Below are 9,895 nucleotides of genomic sequence, written 5' to 3'. Positions count from 1 at the left end.
CGTTGTAAACACGGCAGACCGCTGTTCTGTCAAGCAATGAACACAGGGCTCCTCCGATTTAGGAACACAGGTCCCCGTGCTCATTCCATAAGTGCATCTCCCACACAGTTAGAAAGCACCCCCTAGGGACACATTTTACACTTTGATCGCCCCTGGTGTTACCCCCTTCCCCGTCAGTGTCATTAGTACAGTAACAGTGCATATTTGTAACACTCATTACTGTGGTAATGTCACTGGTCCCCCCAAAAGTGACTGTCCTGCTGAAAGTCCTGCTAAAAATTGCTGATCGCCGCCATTACTAGTAAAAAAATAAAATAAATAAAAATGACACAAATCTTTCCCCTAGTTTGTAGAAGCGATAACTTTTGCGCAAACCAATCAATATACTCTTATTGGGATTTTTTTTAACAAAAATATGTAGCAGATTACAAATTGGCCTAAAATTATGAAAAAATTTGATTTTTTTTAAATTTTTTTTATTCTGAATGTTATATAGCAGAAAGTGAAAAATATGGTTGGTTTTTTTTTCAGAATTGTCGCTGTTTTTTTGTATATAGTGTAAAAAATAAAAATCGCAGAGGTGATCAAATATAGTTAAAAGAAAGCTCTATTTGTGGGGAAAAAAGAGGACATCAATTTCATTTAGATACCGCGTCGCTTGACCACGCAATTGTCAGTTGAAGTAACGCAGTGCTGAATCACAAAAAATGTCCTGGTCATTAAGGGGGAAAACCTTCCGGTCAAAAAGGGGTTAAAGAAAAAAATCTGACAGGCTGGTTGAACTGAAGTCGATTGATCTTTATCAGTCAGGTAGTCAGGACATTTTTTTAAATACCAAACAGCAACATGCCAATTTGTTGCATTTGATATAGCTTGTAATTTTTTGTTATCTCATACACATACCCTAGTACATGGGGTAGCCCTGTCCTAAGAGGAATTGGCTGCCTGCAGTGTACAAACTTACCTACAGCCCAAATCCATTTATACTTTCATACCCTGTACACATCCATAACTTTTTGACCACCCACCTAATATTGAGTAGGTCCCAATGATCCGTCGAGGCATGGATGCCACTAGACCTCTAAATGTAAGCTGTGGTATCTGGCACCAAGCCATCAGTAGAACATCCTTTAAATCCAGTAAGTGTGAGGTGGGGCCTTTATGGATCTGACTTGGTTTTCCAGCACATCCCACAGATGCCTGATTGGATTGATATCTGTAGAATTTGGAGACCAAGTTAACCTCAAACTGCTGTATCCCTTAAGCCATTTTTGCAGTGTGCCAGGGCGCATTATCCTACAGAAAGTGGCCACTGCCATCAGGGAATACTGTTTACATGAAGGGATGTACTTGATCAGCAACAATGTTTAGGTAGGTGGTATGTGCAGGGCTTTTTTTCAGCGGCAACGTGGGGGAACGCAGTTCCGGCACCTCCAGCACTGAATGCATGTAATGGCAAGGGGTTCTGGGGTATGCTGCAGGGTCTATTGATTGAGGTCTACTGTTGCTGGTGGGGGAATCTATTGTTGCTGAAGGTTGGTCTTATGTTGCTGTGGGGTCAGTTGTTGCTAGGAGGAATCTACTGTTGAGGTAGGGGTCTATTGTTGCTTACTCATGGGGGTCTACTGATGCTCGCCGTGAGGATATTTGTTGTTGCTGCTTGGGGTCTATTGTTGCTGGGGGGGGGGGTGGGAGTATATTGTTGCAAGCGGTCTATTGTTGCTGGGGGATCTATTGTTGACCCCCCCTATTGTTGCTTGCTCTATTTTACTGCTTTTCTTGTTATCATTGACAAATTCCAGACAAATTACCTAGCACCACAAATGTTTGTATTCTCTAAAAGAAGCGGTATTGAAAGGTGGGTAGGGGTTGGAACCAAGGGACAGTGTTTGGAGGTGGGTAGGGGGTAGAGACAAGGAGTAACTCTGAAAGGGAGAGTTCCTGCACCTATTCTCTGAGAAAAAAAGCCCTGGGTATGTCTCAAGTAACATCCACATCAATTGCAGGACACAAGGTTTCCCAGCAAAACATTGCCCAAAGCACCACACTGCCTCCACCAGCTTGTCTTCCCCATACTGCATCCTGGCAATAACATGATTCATCAGGCCAGGCCACCTTCTTCATTGTTCTGTGGTCCAGTCCTGTTGCTCACGTGCCCATTGTAGGCAGTTTTGGCTGTGGACACATGGGCACCCTGACTGGTCTGCAGCTACGCAGCTCCATACACATTATACTGTGATGCCCATTTTTTCTGTTTTAAGCGCATCAGCTTCATAGTGGGAATCGACTGATTATCGGCAAAGCCGATATATCGAGGGCCGATATGCACTTTCCCTGATATATCTGAATTGGCCCCGGAGGTTACCGATATTGCCGATATTTCGGGAAACTGCTTGTACCGGAGTGATGCCTGCAGATGGAGGCATCACCCCGGTACCGGCATCCATAGCCGACCGGTCGGCTGTCTTGTAATGACAACCGATGCGGCTGAGAAGCCGCTCGGCTGTCATTATAAGAAGCGAGAGGGGACATCCCCCCTCCCACCGCCTTCCGCGGCTCGCCTGGGTCCCACCGGGAGACCCGGGCAACCAGCCTGCATGGCCGCCGAAGGCCCGATCAAAGCCGCATTCGGCTCTGATTTGGTCTCCATGCAAAAAAAACCCAGAAGTGATGTCATGATCATGACATCACTTTCGGGTACTGGCGCCAGATTAAAAAAAATGGCAGCATTAAAAACAGCCAAACTTGGCGTTTTGAATGCTTTAAAGTGCAGAGGAGGGGTTTGGGGTCTTTTAGACCCCCAGATCCCTCCACAAGAGTACCTGTCAAGAAAAAAAAAAAAGAAAATTGCATTGCATTGGCCAAATTATCGGTATCGGCAACGAAAAACCGATATCAGTTGACACTACTTCATAGATAACATGTTTACTTGCTGCCTACTATATACCACTGACTTTCAGATGCAATTGTAATGAAATATTCAATGATATTCACTTAAAGCGTAACCCCACTTTTGTTAAGAAAAAAAAACATTCCCCTCTGGGTGATCTCTGTACATTGCAGGGATTAAAACAAACTTTGTTGCAGATTCCTACCTTTTGTTATTCTGAAGAGTGGGTCAAATGGGAGTGGTTTCATAATTACCTATCAGCTGTGGCAGCTGCAGGGCTCTGCTGGGCCTGCATCCTTTTAGATGTGTTCCTATTGGGAGTATCCCACCCAAAATTACTTTTTTTGCTGCAGAGGATGCCAGAAATCTGACTTGTATCTTAGGCAGACTTCTGGGAAAATCAGTGAGCCAATCACACAAGCAGGAAATGATGTTTCTGGGGTGTGGTCAGTATACATTCTGTGTACAGAACAGCTCCAGGTAGCCATATTACATTGTATTTTCAGAAAATTGCAGTGGCTGCAAATTGAAAAGGAAAGGTCATTTTTAATAACATTCAATTACAATATGACTTGTGTCGCAATTGTATACGCTAGATTGTTTTTTCTTTATTTGCTGATTCTTTCCCCCACGAAAGTGGAGTTACCCTTTAACCTGTCAGTGGTCATAAAATTATGGCTGATTGGTGTATATACTTTTACATGATGTTCCTTGCAAACTATGTAAAAATTGAATGCAGATAAAACATCATCTGACTCCTTATTTTATTAAATTTAGAGCCACAGGAGATGTGCCCTGGCAGCTTCACACAGCCGGTTTATGAATACCTGTGCTGACTTGTTATATATCTGCTCTGAAAAATACAGTTACATTAATAATCCTTCACACACAGTAATTACCTGGGGATGTAACAATTTCCAAATCCCACCTTACTACTCTTAATACCACTCCTTATTACTCCTCATTCTGAAATACTTCTAGCTAACTAGAACTAGCTAACCTTTCTATTAGTATACTTCATTGCTCAGTGTATACAGTCACAATGCCTACACTCAACAGGCCTTCTTTGGACTGTTCGGTCCTCTTCAGCTTCCATCCCATTTTTACATTACATTCAAAATCTGTGAATGAAGTTTTTACTACCTATCTGTTAATTCACTATTAGAACATCTTCATTCACCCGGAAATTCCCAAAATAAATGATCTACCGACCATGACATGTGCAGTCTTCTGAAAGTGGTTCTAACGGTTCAAATTAAAAGAACACAAAACATTTTTTACCTACCTGCTCTGTGTAAGGCTCCGTTCACATGTAAGCGTAGGGATCACGGGCAGAACCGCCGCGGTTCCGCCCGCGATCCGGAGATTATTGCAAATCGCGGAACGCCTGTGCGTTGCCCGTTGATTTGCAATAGACCCCCCAAACGCTGAGCGATGTTGCCGCGATTTCCACCTGCCGAATCGCGGTAACATCGCGCAAAAATAATCGCGGGACGCAATATGATCCAAAGAAGCTCTTGTACTTTTTTGGTCGTAATGCGTCCCGCGATTTTTTTTTTGCGCGATGTTACCGCGATTCGGCAGGCGGATATCGCGGCAACATCGCTCAGCGTTTGGGGATCTATTGCAAATCAACGGCAACGCACAGGCGTCCCGCGATTTGCAATAATCTCGGGATCGCGGGCAGAAACCGCGGCGGTTCTGCCCGTGATCCATATGCTTACATGTGAACGGAGACTTATAGTTTTGCACAGAGCAGCCCCGATCTTCTTCTTTTTGGGTCCCCCACTGGTGCTCCTGGCTCCTCCCCTCTACCGAGTGCCCCCAATAGGAAGTCGCTTGCAATGGGGGGCACTCGAGCAGGCTTGTTCCCGGGCCGCGCTCCTATGAACGTTGTTTGTTAGATCGTAGCGTAGTTTGGCCCCGCCCCCCTGCTCTCTCTTCATTGGCTCAATGGCTGTGTAAGCCTATTAGGAGAGAGAGTATTGGCAGAGCCACTGCTTTCATACAGATCGCCGGATCAAGATGGGGCTCAGGTAAGCATAAGGGGGGCTGCACCCAGAAGGTTTTTTTTACCTTAATGAATAGAATGAAAAACTTTCTGACTTTAGAACCAATTTAACTATTCTCATTCTTCTTGAATGACTATACCCAAAGCCATTTACACCTTTGAACACTCATTGCTACTCCACCCTTTAAAATACACATTCCTAGATTTCTTGATCCCTTTTATATGAACAGTCAGTGGACACTTATATTGACATTTCACAGGGGCGGACTGACCAGTCGGGCATTTCGGGCATTGCCCGAGGGCCCGGGGTCAGGGGGGGCCCGGCAGGGCCGTCTTTCTGCATGGGCACACTGGCAATTTGTCTGGGGGCCCCACGCAGGGTGACAGTTTCCCTGATCTGATCCCCCAGGACGCCGCAGCAGCAGCTTTACTGTGTGCTGGACTGGTTGCTAGAATGGCCAGCCGACTGGCGTCTAGCAACCAGTGACGTCCTGAGAACGAAAGTGAGGCTGAGGAGAGGAAACAGGAAGCAGAGCAGAGAGGATCTTCCTCGTTCTCCGCGCGTATATGTCTGGAATGTGTGGAATGTCTGGAATGTCCCCCACCTCCTCCCTTCATCTGCAGCGTGCGGCTGACTGAGGAACTGTCAGCAGAATACCTCAGAGCAGGACCGAGCAAAGGCAAACTGCTGCTTGAGGTGATCTCCCTCATTGCAAATGTTTATCTAGTTTTTTTTCCTCCTCTCTCTCTCTCTTTATCTCTCTCTCTCTCTTTCCCCCTCTCTCTCTCTCTCTCTCTCTCAATTCAATTCATCAATTCAATTCAATTCAAATAAGCTTTATTGGCAGGACCAAGTACATTTTAGCATTGCCAAAGCAGTTTGGTTTGGGGGGGGGGGGGGGTAATGGGTAATATAGAGGGGAATGGGGGGTGAGTCTATGTAAAGGATTTTTAAGTCCTCAGTTTTTCATGTCCCTCTCAGTCTGTGACACGCTGTCACATATTGTGCAGCTATTCTCACCATTGGCTCCTCTTCTCCCAGTAGGATTTGGAGTTTCCTCTTCTCTTCTAGAGAATTGAAGTCCGGGATGAGAGCGGAGAGTCTCTGGAAGTGAGTGTCCCTCACTGATGAGTACTTAGAGCACTGTAGCAGGAAGTGGTCCTCGTCCTCCAGGACCCCCTGGTCACATTGCTGGCACAATCTGCTCTCCCTGGGCTTGTAGGTCTGTCTGTGCCGTCCTAATTCCATTTCCAGGCTGTGGGCGCTCAGTCTGTACAGGCTCAAGGTCTGTCTGTCTTTGGGCTCTTGTAGCACCTCCAGGTATGGGGCCAGTTTGTAGTCTCTCTGCAGTGACTGGTAAACAGTTAGTTTCTTCGAGTTTGTAATTTCATTTCTCCATTCTTCAACATATTTTTCTTCGGAATAATTTGTTATGTTTTTTATTTGTGGTTTTGTCAGGCCAGACTGTTGGGGGTTTGGGATGGGCAAGGCGCTGATAAGTTGTTGCAGACCGCCAGGCTTGGGCTGGTTCTTATTGGTCAGTAGGGCCTTATGATGGTACGAGTCGGGACTGCTGTTGTGTAGATGGTCCCAGAATGATAGCGCCCTCTTCTGTATTGCAAGAAGTAAGGGAAATCTGCCCAGCTCAGACCGGCAGGCACTGTTAGAGGTGCTCCGGTGGACTTGGAGGAGGTGCTTGCAGAATTCCAGATGGAATGTTTCTGTCGGGCTGGAGTCCCATTTGGATTGGTCTGGGTAGGTGACAGGACCCCAAATCTCACTGCCGTAAAGAAGGATTGGGGTGATGACGCTATCAAAGATTCTAAGCCAGACTTTCACTGGGGGTTTTAGGTGATACAGCTGTCTCCTGATGGCATAGAAGGCTCTGCGTGCCTTGTCTTTTAGTGCTTCTATGGCTGGCTTGAAACTTCCTGATTGGTTGATTTCTAGGCCGAGGTAGGTGTAGCTGTTAGTTTCCTCAAGAGTGCGGCTGTTTAGTGTAAATGAAGGGCTCTTTGTGTTCTTTCTTTGGAAGACCATGATTTTTGTTTTCTTTGGGTTGATGGGTAGTGCCCATGTGGCACTGTATTTCTCCAGCACTTCCAGGCTGTCTTGTAGGCCTTTCTCTGTTGGTGACAGAAGTAGGAGGTCATCTGCATAGAGCAGGAACTTCACCTCAGTGTCATGCAGAGTCAGTCCAGGTGCTGGAGAGGATTCTAGAGCTGCAGCCAGTTCATTGATGTAGATGTTGAAGAGGGTTGGACTTAGACTGCAGCCCTGTCTGACTCCTCTGGCCTGCCGGAAGTGCTCTGTTCTTTTCCCATTCACCTTTACGCTGCAGCTGTTCTCAGTATATGAACTCTTGATGACATCATATGTTTTCCCTCCTATTCCACTTTCCAATAGTTTGAGGAACAAGCCTGGGTGCCACACTGAGTCAAATGCCTTCTTAAAGTCCACAAAACAGGCGAATATCTTCCCATGTCTTGTATTGTGGACGTGGTTCTTGATCAGACTGTGCAGGGTGTAGATGTGGTCTGTAGTGCGATGGTTTGGCATGAACCCTGCCTGACTTCTGTTGAGGACGTTGTGTTGTGTCAGGAAGGTGAGGATCCGTTTGTTGAGGATACTGTTGAATAGTTTCCCTAATGTGCTGCTGACACATATCCCTCTGTAGTTGGCTGGATCATACTGGTCTCCACTCTTATGGATGGGTGTTACGAGGCCTTGGTTCCATATTTTAGGGTAGTAACCGGCACTCAGTACCAGATTGAACACTTTACATATTGCAGCATGTACGTCTGGGGAGCCATGTTTAATCATTTCAGGCCGGATTCCATCCATCCCACTGGCTTTTTTAGTTTGCAGGTGTTGGATTTTCTCTGTTACTTCTTGTAGTGTAATTGGTACATCCAGGGGGTTTTGGAAGTCCTTGATTTTTTCCTCCATATCGTGCAGTCTTTTGATGAGGTATTTTTGTTCTGCAGTTAACTCCTCTTCTGGGATATCTTTGTAGAGGTTCTTAAAGTAAGTGAGCCAGATGTCACCATTTTGGATGTGGAGGTTGTTTTTCCTGGGTGCTGAGCCAATATTCTTCCATATTTCCCAGAAAGAATTTTCCTGAAGTGCCTCTTCTAACTGTTGCAGGTTGTTGGAAATGAAGTTTTGCTTTTTCTCTTTAAGGGTTTGTTTGTATTGTTTCTGAAGAATGCCATGGGCTATCCTTAGGTCGCTGTTGTCGGGGTCTCTGTGTTTGTTATTGGAGGCTGTTCGTAAGTTGTTCCTTAATGCTTTGCATTCTTTGTCGAACCATTTATTGGATTGTTTGTTGGATGTTTTCTTGTAGTTGGCTTTTTTCAGCTGGGCTGTTTCTGCTATGGTGTGTAGTATATTATGGAGGTCCTTTGCTGCCTTGTTCACACCTCGTGGGCTGACCTCATAGGTGTTGTTTTGAAAGTTTTCGAGATGTTTTTTGATGTCAGGTCTGTCAGCTACCTCTCTGTATTTTGTGGCAGACTGTTTTGACCATTTGAATGATGGTGGTAGGTTGCTGAGAGAAGCCTGGTGGAATTTTGGAGATGGTTTATTTGACGATTTAATATATAGCAGTAGTTGGTTGTGGTCTGACAGGTGTGTTTGTGGGGTGACTGTGAAGCCATTGATTAGGGCCGGGTCCATATCTGTGATGGCATAGTCTACCACACTGCTGCCTACATGGGAGTTTAGCGTGTATCTTCCCAGAGAGTCTCCCTTGGTACGGCCGTTGAGGATATAGAGCCCCAGACTGCGGCACAGATTCAGCAATTTTCTTCCATTTTTGTTGATTGTACTGTCATAGCTGTTTCTTTGTATCAACTCATGACAGTAATTTGCAGGGCTCAGTATGTACGTGTGAATCGGAACTTGTATAGTCCTTTTCTCTTCCTGTCCTAGCATTGAGGTCTCCAAAGATGAGCACTTGGCCCAGGGATTGGAAGTGAGCTACCTCACCTTGTAGGACCTCATAAATATCTGGTCTGAAATATGGGGACTCTGGTGGGGTAATGTATGCTGCACATAAGTAGATATTCGACTGAGAGGCAAGGATGGAGCTACTTATTCTGATCCAGATGTGGCTCTCTCCTTTTTTGATTGCATTGATGTTGTCATGTAGCTCCTCCTTGTACCAGACTAGTATTCCTCCTGAGCAGCGACCCTGTTTGATGGTTTTATCCTTCTGTGCGGGGACAGAGAATTCCCTATAGCCGATAGGTACTGTTGGTTTGTCCTGTGCCCGAGTCCATGTTTCCAGGAGGATTTGTATGTCTGTCTCATGTAGTCTTTGTGTGAAGTCTGGATCGTTTACTTTGGATCCGAAGGCTGAAGTGTTCAGACCCTGAATGTTCCAGCTACTAATTACTAAAGATGACATTTTGTAGTTTATATACCTCTCTCTCTTTATATTCTCTCTCTCTCTCTCCTCTCTCTCTCCTCTCTCTTTATATTCTCTCTCTCTCTCTCCTCTCTCTCTCCTCTCTCTCTCCTCTCTCTCTCCTCTCTCTCTCCTCTCTCTTTATATTCTCTCTCTCTCTCTCCTCTCTCTCTCCTCTCTCTCCTCTCTCTCTCCTCTCTCTCTCTCTCTCTCTCTCCCCTCTCTCTCTCTCTCTCTTCTCTCTCTCCTCTCTCTCCTCTCTCTCTCTCTCTCTCTCTCTCTCCCCCCTCTCTCTCTCTCTCTTCTCTCTCTCCTCTCTCTCCTCTATCTCTCTCTCTCTCTCTCTCTCTCTCTCCCCTCTCTCTCTCTCTCTCTTCTCTCTCTCCTCTCTCTCCTCTCTCTCTCTCTCTCTCTCTCTCCTCTCTCTCTCTTCTCTCTCTCCTCTCTCTCTCTCTCCTCTCTCTCTCTCCTCTCTCTCCTCTCTCTCCTCTCTCTCTCTTCTCTCTCTCCTCTCTCTCTCCTCTCTCTCTCTCTCTTCTCTCTCTCCTCTCTCTCCTCTCTCTCTCTCTCCTCTCTCTCTCT

Source organism: Pelophylax lessonae (genome assembly GCF_965119305.1).
Source record: "Pelophylax lessonae genome assembly, chromosome: 2".
NCBI classification, from domain to species: domain Eukaryota; kingdom Metazoa; phylum Chordata; class Amphibia; order Anura; family Ranidae; genus Pelophylax; species Pelophylax lessonae.
Note: the sequence above shows the minus strand (reverse complement) of the source record.